This window comes from Tympanuchus pallidicinctus, unplaced genomic scaffold (genome assembly GCF_026119805.1).
Source record: "Tympanuchus pallidicinctus isolate F22 unplaced genomic scaffold, pur_lepc_1.0 scaffold14, whole genome shotgun sequence".
In the NCBI taxonomy this organism is placed as follows: domain Eukaryota; kingdom Metazoa; phylum Chordata; class Aves; order Galliformes; family Phasianidae; genus Tympanuchus; species Tympanuchus pallidicinctus.
In genome coordinates this window covers 6188059-6201056 of record NW_026294659.1, presented here as the reverse complement: position 1 = coordinate 6201056, position 12998 = coordinate 6188059, and the positions used below count along the sequence as shown (strand labels likewise).

The 12998-nt window shown below is 39.1% G+C and overlaps 1 long non-coding RNA gene across 1 annotated transcript; it reads right to left on the bottom strand.

Annotated features, from left to right (window-relative positions):
- Window positions 1-694: 694 nt before the first annotated feature.
- LOC128076474 (uncharacterized) lies at window positions 695-8371 on the bottom strand. Its single transcript, XR_008204395.1, has 2 exons — window positions 8193-8371; window positions 695-1823 (listed from the first exon to the last, which is right to left on the bottom strand). It is a non-coding gene; the product is annotated as an uncharacterized LOC128076474 (long non-coding RNA).
- Between the last annotated feature and the right edge of the window lie 4627 nt (window positions 8372-12998).

The following is a 12998-nucleotide window of genomic DNA, read 5'->3' as shown; positions in this document are numbered from 1 at the left end:
GTCATAGAAATGCCTGCCTAAAAATAACTAGCATGTAACAAACCAGAATTTTAGGTCAAAGTGGAATTATTCAGTGCATTCTAACACTGCTTCTGCTGTATCTGAAAGAGCTGGTTTGCCATCTCCCTGCTGTTAATACTGACAGGATTAGGGTGACTTTTCAGAATATTAAGCAGGCTTTCCAAGAGCTGAATGAAGCTGTGCTCCCAGTGTTTGTTTTCAGACCTTCTTACATCTCTGCCAGGGAAAAGGTCAGGTGAACTACCTTGTCTGAAGTGGAAATGCCCTTAAGGAGAATTAGAAGTGCCTCATTTTGAATTAGCATCTGATTACTGCTGCACTCTGTGGTGCCTGCAGCATTACTTTCCTGCTTTTTGCAAAAGGCTGATGACCACATCCTCCTACACTACATGTCCCCATGCCAGAGCCCCCAGGGGTTCTCTGAGGCCTCTCTCCCTCTCTTCCCTCCTCCTCCTGCTATGCAGCCTTGTCCTATGGTGGTTGGCACAGTCCCACAGCAGCTCTGCAGCCACGCTTCCCTGTTGCTGCACTGAAAGTAGGAGGACTTAGGTAACTTCTGTTGATGCAAATTGACATTTTTCATGTTTGAACACAAACTCCTTTTCCTAAAATTACATATTCTCTGGAAGCTAGAAGTAGAACAGAAAAAAAAACAACCTAACCAAATCAACAATAAAATCAAGTGGTTGATATTTAAACACTACCACTCTAACACAGGTAGCAAATTTCCAATCATTTCTAGATAAACACTGCTCATCAAAAGAAAGAAGCATATGAAGCATTAAAGGCAAACTTAGCAACAGTAGGATCACCTGTTTTAAGAAAGAGAGGTTAGGGGTGCCTGTGCTGGCACTTTAAACCAATTAATCTCAAGGTGTTATTGACCTATTTAGCAAAATCAGGCTGAAGTGTCATTCCAGAAGCACAATGCTTCTGTACAATTTGAGAAAAAAACCTGATCTGTCGAGCAGTCAGTTTTGCATTAGTAAAGTCATATTGAAAAAGCATAGCAGGTTTCTTTTAGGTCTGAAAAGTTCAAGCAATGCTTTGATTATTCAATTATATGAACCTAGAATCTATTATTAGTTAAAAGCATAGTCTAACAGGTAGGAAGAAGACAGATTATCAAAAGACATATTTTCAGAAATCAGCACTGATGAGGCTAGCAGCTGACCCTGAGAGGATCCAGGCAATCACAAACCACTATGAATTAAATGCTGAGTATCAGTGTACATAGTGCAGTTCAAAAAGTGGTTGCTGCTCATGCATCCATCTCTGGGGGAGTGAAGTGACTCAGGAGCTGTAGGAGGGAGTGACAGCTCTTAGCCTCGGGATGATTGATTTTTGCTGATTCACAGATGAGAAATACCCAAACTGCATCTAGAAACATCTGTTCCTGACTTCTTTAAAAAAGGCACCAAATATTCCATGTTTGTGTCACTATGACCAGCTTGCATTTCTTCCCAGACCACAGCCAGTTTTAGCACTGAGGCACTGTGCTGCCCCAGCGCACAGAGCAAAGAGGTCTTGTGGAGTGCAGTGTCCTTCCATGTCTGTGTGCCTCACTGAAATCCCTTGCCCTGGTTGTACTGCTGCTCATCTTCCTAAGTGCCTCTCTCCATACTGAGAAATAAGGATGACTGTGGTTCTTAGTCCGAGCATCTTCTAAACTCAAGGAGGGACTTCCATGCTTGACAAAACCATGGTCAGGACAACTTCTTTCTTAATATTCACAGCCAGACAATGCAGATCCCCTTATCCTCATTACTGCTTGCATACATCAGAAGCTCCTCACCTTCCTTCTGTAGGAAGAATCAGAAAAAATGTTTGCTGAAGGCTGTATGCAAATTATTTGGAAATATGCAAATGAAATTGCTGCAAAGACATTCTCTTTCTTATAAAGCTGTGCAGGTCATAGCAGACAAATATGAAACTGAGACTAGGATAGAAAATTTGCAAGGTGTTTATTAGCAGGAAAAAAAAAACAAAACTAGGGGAGGTTGCTTTCAACTCACACAGTTACTTCTGCTTTGCTTCAGACTATCTTCTAAAACCCACAGTGGTAAGATTATAGTTTAAATTCCAGTGAGGCTACCAATTCTTAGTAGACATTTCCTTTAAGAACTTCTCAGTATTCTTGATCTGTCAGCACTCGCTTAATTTAATTTCATTTCTCTCGATGTAGACTTTTTAAAAATATTTTTTTACTTTACAATTTTGGTATACTCCTCTGACTTTGCAAACTTTTAGTGTGTTCTTCTTTGAAAAAAGGGTACCGTAAATATATCAGACAATTAAATCAGTGATATACTGAGAAGTTATAAGTTGGCTTTTTGTTCTTTCTTTCTCCTTTTAATTTAGGCCTCACCAACTGAACCTGAAAAAGAAGCTAGAGATCTATTCATTGGAAAACCAATTAAAATGAAACAATTAGAACAATATGCAGTTTGTAGAACACAACTGCTAACATTTTGTCTGTTAGTCTATGGTCTACTGCAAAAAAATTTCCATGGTGTCCTTTGGACACGCAGAAACCTTAAAGATTTGCACAGAACATATTCCTGTGGGCCAGAAAAAAAATGGAGAATGATAGTTGCTAGAATAATATTCACTAAGTCAACCTGAAACTATTAAAATAATAGATTCATCCTTCTGTAAAATAACACATTACTTCCCAGGCAGGAACATGATTATTTCCTAATGACTTCATCATAGATCTAAAGTACTGTGTAAAAGTCAATTAATTTGATGTCAGTTGTCATTACATACACTGTAAAGGTTATTGAACCATTTGTGTATTCAAAATGGTGTATTGTGCTAAAAGTTCAAAAGCAGTTGTAAGAAGATAAAATAGCTAGATAAAAAGTGACATTCAGTTTGTATCCCAGCTGCGTACTGTGAAATAAAGTTCCTCAGTGACCTGTTTCTTCATTCTGCTCATGCCATGATTAGCAGTATATTGGAAAAATCCATGATGCATAGTCATGCAGCCTCTGATCCTTATCTAGGAATTGTGATCGGCATATTTTAAACTGCAGTAGAGCAAAAGAAAATGAAAAAGAATATGTGATATTCCAAATAAAAATTAAAGAAAGTATGTGAGTTTTATCACCTTTATTCCAATTAACTAGCACTTTGATTTGCAAGTCATAAACTACTCAGTGGACTTAGTCATGAAACCCAGTGCTATTTGGTTTAAGTGATGACATCACATGAAAGACTTTAATAAAGAAAAGAAGGCAAATTTTTCCACTAATTTGATCAAATTACTTTAATTGGACAATAACTTCAGTGACATGTTTGTGAAGGTATGTGTTTAGGTGTTCCTACTTAAACTTCCGAATATGAGACATCCAAGTCTGCTGAGTTGGTTGGTAGCATCTATCTGTGTGTCGTTATTATCGTTATTTTTTTTGTGATGATGATCCTCCATCCCTCGAGGTGTTCAAGACCATGCTTGAACACCCTGGGCAACCAGATCTAATGGATGGCAACCCTAACAATGACAGTGGCGTTGGAATTAGATTATATTTAAGCTCCCTTCCAACTCAAGCCATTTTATGATTCCATGATTCTATTATTTTGCTCTTGATAGATGGGATAAGGATAGACCGTTTAGGAGAGACACTGTATTTATTTTTATTTATGTTTCATGACATGGAGACAGGATAGCAGTGGAGAAATTAAGTTAGAAGAATGATGTGGTCAAAACAAGGAATTAGAAATGGAGTCTGGGAGAAGATGTGAGAGGCTGAGAAGATGTGTAGTGCCTGAGAATGCAGAAGTTGAGAACTTGGCTAAGAACCATGTGTATCTGTTGATGGACAGAAATTGGAAGTGGTGTGCAGAATAAACATAGAAGAGAAACAGGTGATAATGGAAAAAAAAAAAAAAAAGTGGAATTGAGTGTTGATTTTCTTCTTTTTCTTTTTCTTTTTCTTTGTCTTTCTCTTTCTCTTTTTCCTTTCGTTTTTCTTTTCTTTTCTTTTCTTTTCTTTTCTTTTCTTTTTCTTTTCTTTTTCTTTTCTTTTCTTTTCTTTTCTTTTCTTTTCTTTTCTTTTCTTTTCTTTTCTTTTCTTTTCTTTTCTTTTCTTTTCTTTTCTTTTCTTTTCTTTTCTTTTCTTTTCTTTTTTTCCTGAGATATTTTTTATCATGAAAGTGAAGAGTTAGAGAATTTTAGGGGAAATGCGAAAGAAATGATACCAGAGACATAAAGCCTTGGAAACGAGGAGGAGATTAAATTAAAAAAGTAAGTGAACCTGTAGGAGAATTGCAGCAAGGAAAGGTATATTGCCCTGGAACCTGAAAGGTTGAAATCTAATTTTTGAGGGGGATGAATAGCGGTTCTGTGAAAAAAATATAGGGGAAATAGGAAAAAGATGGCAAGGAAAATAACATGTCTGGAGCTTTAGTCCAATGAATTGCAGAAGTGGAGTCATTTAGCTACAAAGACTTGAGACCTGATCAAAGCACAGGGAAAATCAATAACTATGTTATAGGAGAAGAGAAGGAGAGAGTAGGAGATAGTTTAAGATTAAAAAATGTTATCAAACTGGATGGACCTAGTGGCTGTTAAGAAACTCATGTTAGTGTTGGTTAGGGACAGGTAGGAAAGAAACCCAGGTGGTGACTGGACTGGAAAAACACAACGATAGATTGGAAAAGGATCAGCATTTAGTGAAAACAACTCTGCAGAGCTGACCAGAGCTGCCAAACATTGTGGATAAATATACAGTTAGGGGGTTGTGTGAATAACTACCGTTGGATCTGCAGGTGTGTAAGAGGCTGTGGAGAGAAAAAAGTGAAACTAAGATGAAAATTGAGGAAAAGACTGATGGGTTCAGATCACAGAAAGTGGGAGGTATGAGAAGACCTTAAAAAGCTGCTCTCAGGAGAGGAGAAGGAATGTATAAAAGAGGGTGACTGAAATAAAACCCTTTTGTGCCCAAGAAACTCTAAAAGCCTTTTGATCCGGAACACACAATGAAAATCTGCAGTAAAAGGCAGCTGTGTGAGTAGTATCAATTGATAAGACATAATTCCTTAACACGTTTTAAAGCAGAAGGAAATATGCATATACTCCAAATGTGTGCTAAACTTTGAGAAATGGAGTGGTCATTCCACAGATGATAAGAGAGGAAGTAGAAATGAGGTGTAATGGTTCTGATGCAGCCTGACATAAGTCACATCCAGGTTCCTCTTTTTGTCTAAGATTACCACATTTCAGTATTTCCTCTAGATCTTCCTCTGGAGATTTTCCCACTGTGTTGTAACTCGGAGAGACAAAGCAACCAGGGAAAAGAGATCATGATATCACACCAAGGTTCTCTAAGTACTTAGATATGTGAAGTGATTTTGATTTATGGAGTGAAACAATAATAAAAAGAAAGAAATGCAGTTGACAATGGAAATGTGTATAGCCCCACAGCTGACTCTCCCAACATCCCTGTGAGCATGGAGAGCTGGCAACATTCCTGCAAGCCTCTTTTTTCCTGGGTCTCAACTCTTTGTCTTAAAAATGAAGATGGAGGAGAGAACTGAAATAAATAGTCATGTCTCATTCCTTACTGGCATTTAAGAAAGAACAGTCATGGAGATGTAAAGGATTTCTGCAGGCAGAATGCATTGGAAATTATTAGTTTCTGTTGACAGAAAGAGGGGTCAGAATTTGGTGCTTGTGTATCTTCGGATATCATGGCAAACATTGTATGGGATACATATTTATCTGAATACTTCTGCATTTGAGTAACTCTAGAAGTTATGGTTGCTCCCTACCTTGTCTAGTACAGATACTGAAGAAGAAAAATAAAATAGTCCTTTGCCTCTGTCTAAGAGCTCTGAAGGAAAATAATAGCTATGCAGAACCACAAGCAGAAAGCACCTAGAAGCCACTGAGTATAGCCTTCTTTTCTCCCTGATTTAAATTTGTATGAAATTTTGTACAAGCTGCAGAAAAGCTGTGTGGCATAAACAATATTCTGAAGCTGTATTTAGCAGTGTTTCTTCTCTATGTCTCAACCTAAGGCTTAATTTTGAAGTCTCTCTGATGCACATCCTTAAAACTCATTTGAATCACTTTTTTTTATCTCTTCATTCAATTTGTCTGTAAATTAGAAGAAGAAAGCCTTCCTACATCTGGCATGAAATACTTTGGTGAATGTAAAACATCAGCTGCAAAGTTTCTCATTTCTTCAAAGTGTTATAAACTGTTAAAAAATACTCTGTAGAAACTGAAGACTTATTACAGTCTCTACAGAAACAAGTTGGAACTGGTCTGTGGTGTCTTGGGGTCTAAAAGACTTTGGATCACTACATGGTTCTCCTAATTGTCCAACTCCATTCTTGATCTCCTTGTGAAAAAAGGAATAGACAATTCTTCATAGAAAGTAATAAAGTAGATGAATCAATCAGTTTCTTCCTGAAAGTGAAATTTCAAATAGAATGAGAAGAGGAGGGCGTTTTTGCAGTCTTTCAGCCTGTTAAGAGTTTCTCATAGGTGTATTAGTGTGTACAAGGTCACTCACTGAAACTGAGTGACTTCCATTTCCTTCCCTTCTGTAAATTCAGTTGTAAATGTAGTTTTGCTTTACTACAAAAAAAGGACAACAGCCTAAAAAAAGAATAACATGAAGATGACGACTGTGGCTTGGCAGTAACCATTAAGGGTTTTTGTGCCTAATTACAGAAATGAAACAGACTAAAGTCCTCCTTGAAAGACTCAACGGTGACTGGAAAACTAGCAAACATTTAGTCTATGAAAGACAGAAGGCCAAGCAGAACGAGATTAAAAGCCTTTTCATAAGAGTATTTTAAACAATTTGGTTTTACTCAGGTTTGGAGATTTTTTATTGGGTCATTTAACTCACGCATCCAGTGAGCATATTGAAAAAGGGCATTAATATTAAACAGGCAACAGCTGCATTGAACTTGAGAGCCAAACGACTAATTTTCAGGAAATATGTGAGTAGTGTTACTCACATTTACAGCATCACTGAATGTTGTGGCTCTATTTAGGGTAGTGAAAATAGATCTAAATATATAGCTAGAAATGTATTCATTTTTGTGTTTCAATAAATTTGGCTTTAAAACCTTTTTATAACGTTTAAGCTGTAATGCATTGAGAAACATGTTAAATAAATGGGCCTGTGCGGTGGTAACATTAGTCCACAGCTCCTGTAACTGAAACACACTACATGACATGCTTTTAAAGATGGCATATGTCTTGTCTTAGATGTGTCCTGACTGTAAGATCTGATTCAAGCTGATTTCTACTGGGTGCCTTAGGCTCAGATGGATCACAGTTTTCAAACAAACCTCTTGTCCTCCCAAACAACCATGTGAATCTGACATATCTTTTCATCAAGTATATATATATATATATATATCCTTCATAAAGGAATTGACATGTTGTTAGGACAAATTCATTGATTAATGTGAAAGTTTGGCTGAGGATAAAATAAATGTTTGAAAATGGTGTTGATTTTAAGTACTTAATGCTCCTGTCAGCAGCCAACAAAAAAAAAAAGAGAAGGCAAGACCAGGTGTGATACATGTGCAGATAAAAGTAGAGGAGGAAGAGCAGCCGCTGTCGGCCATCACTCATGGCAGTGGGATGTCTGCTATGTGCAGCTCTAGGCTGCCAGAACATCTTTTAAAATTCCTCTTTTTCAGTCCCACTTGCTTTTGTAAGCCTTGGTGCTGGTTGTCTGTCCTGACACAGGCAGTGTTCTGGAAAGCAGACTTCCTTCTTGACACTAAAGGCTTAGCATGCCCTGGTGCAGAGGCTTAGAGTTCATTATTTGTACAAAAGTAGATGGAGAATTACAGGTACTGTCAGATATTTTTTCCTTTTGTCTCCATGGAAGTGAATGATGAATGGCTGAAGTGAGCACAGAGCAAAAGATGTAGGAACATACATTTGCCTAAGATGTGACCATGCAAGAACTGCCCATTAACCTAAAAAGTAATTTTTTTTATACAGAATGGTTGTGAAGGGAAGATTGAAACTGGATGTAGTACTTGCTTATATATCTGGGTATGGAGAGAGACTGAAACAATGGCTCTGAGAAAAGAAGTCACCATTACACATGCCAAATGTAAGCCAGTATCAATTCTTTTTTGATGGATGGAATAGAAAGTGAGAGAGAGAGGCTGGCAAACTGAAATCTCACCTGTTGTTTCAAATTCGGTGAAGGCAGCTCAGCTGCAGGCTCTCCCTGGGGCTCAGCCAGTAGCTCCACCAACTGCTCCAGTCCGTAAGTCATATTTAGTCAAGCCCAATCCCTTTATTTCTTGCTGGTTTTACCTCCTCAGTGGCAGAGAGAGTGACTCGTGATACTGTTTATTTCACCACCAGCAGAAAGGTGTTTCCCCCAGCTCTACTTGCACATGCGCTGTGGCCCTTCAGGTGTGGCAGCTGAGGCAAGAATGCAAAGGGGAATGACTGATTGCATGCGAGGGCTTGGAAATTGAGGAGAAAAAAACATGGATCAATTTTTGAACAAATTTTCTGTCCCACTTCAAGCTGGAAGATTTGGGACTGTGCCATCCACTTACTAGCCAGATTCAAATTTCACACAGGATAATTTTCCTGAGCTTTTCCTGTGGCTGTATTTTGATGTGAGAATTTCTGAGCTTTAGCAGCTCTTAATTCTAGTTCAAATATTTGCGTGATACAGCCCATGGAGAGGAAAGATCTCATTATTTTTTTTTGTTGGGATTCCACATTTGGCAGGAGCTGTAGCAAATGAATTGTACAAGGCTGGAAAAGGGCACATCATCATTCTGACGTGTGGTTCACACATCTCTTATGTTAAAATGCCATTACTTCTCAAAAAGCTTCTGCTAGACAATCAGATTTTGGAGGCTTTCTGAGTAGCTGACATGCAGTCTCACTGATGTCTGAAGCTTTCGGCTTCTAGATGTTTCCAAAAGCAAGAAGACCTTCTGAACCCCCTGTGCTACCTTTAGCACTGTGGGAACCCAAGAATGTGGCAAGAAAATAGGTCAGAAGAAGCAAGTGTTTGGGTACTAATCAGAAAAAATCATAGGTAAAGGATTTTAGCAGAATCAAGATTTCTTTATCTAACCCTGTTTTTAAGGTGATTGAACACTAAAATTGCAACAGATACAGTCCACGGCGGAGGCGAAGGGAAGTTGAATTAATCTTCTCCAAGCTCTTAGCAAGGACAGTTGATTCTCATTTGTGGGCTGTGAAAGTGACAGTTTTTATTCTTTCCTAGGACTTAACAAACAGAAGGTGAGAGCAGAGGAGGAAAGGAAGACTCGTTTGTTTTTTTTTCTGAGATAGAAATTCATGTTTATCAGCTCCCTTTTTCTAAGGACTCATTGAGACAGCAAGAAAGTTAAAACATCTTTGCACTGCAGATTGGAGATAAACATCCTTTTTTTTTTTTTTTTCCATGGAGTAAGAAGGAAAAATTGCAATCTCTATTTCTGGAGTTGTCTGGCTAATTTACTGTGTGTAAGCATAATAACACAGTTATTTGCTGTCATTAAGTGATACTATATTCTCTTCAAAAAAGATATGCAGGCAAATGAGCTCCATTGCTTCTACTGCAAATGCAAATCCAGAAATCTCCACAAAGGTAGTAAAGTGGTGTAAATCAAGGTGCATTTGAACAAAAAAAGTGTTGGGATCTCACAGATAATCAGATTGCTTCTCCTAATGGCCATGATACAGCCCCTGATTTCACAGAGTGTGCCCAGATTAAAGACCCAGGGTAACTGTGTGCGCTCCAAAATGGCTGTAAAGCAGGTAGGCAGGAAAAACCTGTGAGCTCTGTAGCACTGCTAGATGCAAGAGGTATCCTAGCACCTGGTGAGTTGGGGTGCCGGTGGGACAGGAGTAGACAGAAATAAATTGGAGTTGAGAAGAGGCTTGGCTGAGGAGAGGAACTTGTCCCTTGGCTTTTCTGCACCTTCACAACAGGAGCTAGCAGAGGAGCAATGTAACCAAGGACTGGTTTAGTCTGTGTGGTGAGCACATTTGCTGATACTGGATAAGGGAGGTGCAAATTGTCGCATCTTTGCCTCCCCAGCCGGCAGTACTGCTCTTATCAGACAAGAAATCTCCCAGCCACAGCGCATCTTCTGGACCTGTGTTGATGATATTGGATTGCCCATGACTAAGGAACGTGCTGTAGCCATGGGGCTCCGTAGGTCTTGTTGATGGTTGGACTTGATGATGTTGAAGGTCTTTTCCACCCTAAATTATACTTCTGTGATTCTATGACAAGCCGTGAAACCTGAAGGTTGGGAGATGTGGCCGAGCACATGCCAGGTCCTGTATTGTAGCCCTGATGCTGAGTGAGGGGTGATATTTAGGATTTAATGTGTGTTACACAAGCTCTGTGATTTTGTGGATGTGCGCTGCCCACAGTAGCAAGCACTTAATGCATCATTAGATTCTGCAATAATTGGCTATCACGAGCTCCTTTACAAGAGGAGAAGTTATTTTCTTGTCATCACATTTTGTGCAAGTGTGCCATTAGTCATGTGCCAGTGCCTCCATATTTGACCTGTTTGTTGTCTGATGTTTCAAGTGAATCCTACTTAAGATTTATTCTTTAATTTTCACCACGCCAATGTAAAACATACAGATTGAGCACACCTTTTGCCATCAGGTTGGAAAAAAATGCATCTTGATGCAAAAAGGCTGTCGAGATTTGAAACTTCTCAATGACAAATGATAGAGACACCAAATACCTTGTTCCTGCATATCACTACTTCGACTGTGATGTGCTTTTTATAAAACACTGTGGGTTTCACTCTTGTCCCCAGAATACCCTTGGAACTGAGGCATACAGTCCCAGCAGCGTTATTATGCTGACAGAAAAGATTTTAATTTTTAGACAGTTATAAAATATATGAATGCAGGCATAACGTCTTAATTGCATAATGTAATACCAGGAATAGCTCGCCAGTCATGTTAATCAGATCATCATTCACTCAAAATCCCAATCATCTGCAGGATCTCTTGTTTAAATGGAGGTCAGAAAAGACGCTGGCAGGTCAGTAATTAGTGCTGCTACTGAAAGCTGGTGCTCAGTGAATGGGACAGTAATTGGGAGTTGTGTGAAATTTGAAATATTTTACATGAGTGGCTGGCACAATCTTGGTTTTTTTTCTCGTGTTCCTATGAATTCTCATCCACTTGACTTTTTAATACTTTCTGATTTGAACGGTCCACAAACTAAAAGAAGAATTGTTTTCAAATCGTTAGCTCTTCAGTCTTTTTCAGCCAATGCAGCTGATGTAAAGTCAGTGTTTTCAGATTAATCCGAAGTCTGTACAGCACTGCATCTGTTCCATTCAGTTATGTCCATTTAAAATAATGATAATAGAAATTCTGCCTTGCTGAGAAAGCTCCACGCAGCTGGAGTCCTCCTGTTAACCTGTATAAAACCAACAGGCAGCACATCTTTCTTGTTAGCAATTCTGCATAATGCCAGTATATTTCAAAGCACTTGGATTCCTAGAAGTAAGGTCAGGAGGACTGAAAAGATGAATAAGAGTGTTGTGTGCTTTTTTAGGAAAACTAATAAATTAAATAAGTAATAATTACAGACCTAGCAGAATTGCTATTTTCTTGAATAAAGATTGTATAAATAACTATGCCTATCATTGGCAAGATTCTTGTGAATGTTGTGAACATCAAGAACCACGTCAGGATAAAGATCTAAGAAAAAGCTGGTAGCTAAAACTGAGCTCATCAATAATTCGAAATAGTTGTGGGGAACGCCATCTATTTATGGGGAATGCCTTCCTGGAGTTGCGAGGCTGTCCGGGTGTGATTGCTGCTCTGTGCCACAAGGTGTCAATGTTTTACCAAAATCAGCTTTGAAAATCCACTCTACGGGAAAATACGCAAAAAGTCATTTGCCTGGCATTTTAAGAACTGGGAAACATACACGGATAATTATATAGTTTCTAGCTGCATGAAGAATGTAGAAAATGGCAACCTGTCAAAGACTAAATCAGAAAGTGCTCCTTGACACCTATTAATCCCAGCGAGCTTTCAAGGTCTTCAGGCTGGTTTGTTTTCTCCTTCCTTCTATAAAGGCATGCAGAGTGGCCATTTGATTCCTGTACTTTGATATGTGGTAAGGGATTTTTTAATCAATTTTTTTTCTGTTTGTGAAGAGTAGGTGTGGCATTTGGAGCAGATCAGGTGCTGCCCCTCACAGGTGTGTGTCAGACCAACTGCCACTACATCTGCCCCTTGCTGTTTTGCTTGCTTTTGCTTTGCTGCCCTGTTACCTTCTGGACATGAGGACTGGTGTTGGTAACACAGCAGATCCTAGGATACTGATCTGTTACAGGTAACAGTGCTGTTACAATACAGCAGGGCTACTATTAAATATATGGGCTCAAGTGTTAATAAAACAGTTTTCTGCAAGAACATCAGCCAAATAAGACTCCGTGATTATTAAACCTTTGGGGAGATTTTCCAGGTAGATACCTAGCTGGCAAAACATAGTTAAATTTATCAGAGAAAGCCTGTGGGGGTATTCATCATTTCTGTAGGGCTTCTCTAGCGCAGTGCTGAGAGCTGGCTGCTCAGCCAGGATTTCCCCTCTGCTCTGAATAGGGACTACAAAGGAAGCTGCTCAGGCATTGCATTATTTTTTTCTATGCTGAAGGCAGCCAGAAACACTATTTCTAAAGGAGTTCATTGTGCAAAAGCCTTCAGAAAAGCTAGGGGATGAAAGAGAGAGGGAAAAGGAGGGAGCAAGCTAAGTTGGCATTTACTTACAAGGCTGGAAGAAGCCCTGGGAAAAAGGATGCACCAAGAGAGTTGTAAGGCGTAGCACATGGGAGGCAGCACAGTGGGTGGGCAGGTATTTGTTGGGATTTTCTGCCCAGGTGCTTATGTCCTTGGAGAGGACACTTGAGTTTCTTAACATCAGATGTGTCTCTGAATGGTTGAGTAGGAAAGTTTGCTATGTTAGCAG